Consider the following 1,928-nt stretch of genomic DNA (forward strand, 5'->3'; position numbering starts at 1 on the left):
ATTCATATGCACATGCGCATTTTCGTTAGGCGTACTCGCTATTATGACGTCACGCCGTGCGATAATATTTCTCTAGTCACAGAGCCAAATAAAACCGGTTTTGCTTGATACGTTAGGGCGGTTTCAGACTAGCGTATTTTTCTGCGCGTATATCGTCGTTTCGGCATACGCGCTTACACGCGCGCTACATCTCGCGTTTCAAAAAACCGGACTCGCGTACACGGGCTTATTCCAGCGTGTTCGCTCCAACCGGTAGTGGTGATTTAGTATCAACATGGATAATACGAGCTTATAAGCGCGTCTACGCTCGTACGAGTTGCGCGTATGGAAAACGACGCGCCTATACGCGCCTACATGCACTTCAACAAACGAGATTATACGCGCGTATAAAACGCTAGTCTGAAACCGCCCTTACGGTGTACTGCTGTATAAAATGAATAGATTTTGTCGGCTACTGCTGTTACATCTACGCCACCTATACAGTACGGAATATATGAATGCGTCCATATCAGTGGCGTAACTAGAAAAATTGGGCCCGCATGCAAATATTAGCAAAAGGCCCCCCATTAATATTTTTACTTTATTAAAATTAAATTGATAATCAACTTACAAAACTTAAATGTTCTTAGTTCCCGCCTTCAAAGTTATAAATTCTGCAATTACATCTTACAAAGACATTTTAGAAGCCTCTTCATGATCAATCGATAATATTGCTAATTCACTGAGCCTGAGCTGACTCATCAAATTTATTTTAGTCTTTTATTAATTTGAAAAAAAAAAAAAACTATAGTAAATCACGTTATCGAATATTTAATTTAAAATAAAATAAGACATCAAATGCGATTTGTGATTATTTAACCATTATTTTTTTAATCTTACATCGGGTTTGCAGATCATGTACTATAATGGAAAACTATTAAATATCATGAGAAGGAGTACAAAATCGTGAAAATTCAACACGCAATTTGGAGTATAAACTTTTAACAAGTACTTCCATATTTACGACTTTTATTTTTAAAAATGTGTAATATTTTAAAACACTTTTGGGCCCCTTAATCTAAAAGGCCTGCATGCACCGCATGCCTGTGCGGCATAATAGTTACGCGCCTGGTCCATATATAATGTAGTAAATGATACTTTTCGTACTGCTGTTTACGTGCAGTTGCTGGTCTGTGCTGTGTCAGTTTGAATATAACTTTATACAGATCATCATTGACTTGCATTTTATATTATACATGTGTTCTATGTAGACTAAAATTCTGCTAAATTTGGACAGTTTTATCTATGGATGTGACGGCTCTCATTTCGATTTTTTATTTCGCTCTCGTTGTTTTTCACTTTCACATGGCTGTACGCCAAAATTTCGCGCCTATCCCAAATTACTCAACTGAAAAAATGAGCTCAACGAAACGTCAACAGTAGAAAATAGCGTAAAGGATTAACGATCATTTTCAAGTCGACATCGGAAGGTCAAGTTCGAATGTGTACCTATTGTATGTATGTACATACATATAACGTGTTGCATTGGTTTAAGGGTTAAAATATGTATTATATAACTTCGTTGCACGAAAGTAACGAATTTTGCATTGAAATTTTTGCAGTAATTTGCATACGTGCAAATGTTTTAGTTAGCGTGATTGCTATAATCGAAAAAAATTTGCACACCACTGCTAATTAATTTATTATTACATCGATCGGCGATAGTGAAAAATTTTCCATCACTTGAACTGGTTTATGGGTAATTACGGCGAATCAGCGCTAATAATTATAACGTCAAACGTCGTGAAATAATTACACACATAGACAAGAATAAAATAATATGTATATTTATTTATATACCTATATAATATTATCCGCACTATATTAATTATTACACTGTGAAATCGTTATAATTATTTATTCTCATATCCTGTAAGAAACCTCTGAAG

Source organism: Arctopsyche grandis, chromosome 3 (assembly GCF_051622035.1).
Source record: "Arctopsyche grandis isolate Sample6627 chromosome 3, ASM5162203v2, whole genome shotgun sequence".
Taxonomy (NCBI): Eukaryota; Metazoa; Arthropoda; class Insecta; order Trichoptera; family Hydropsychidae; genus Arctopsyche; species Arctopsyche grandis.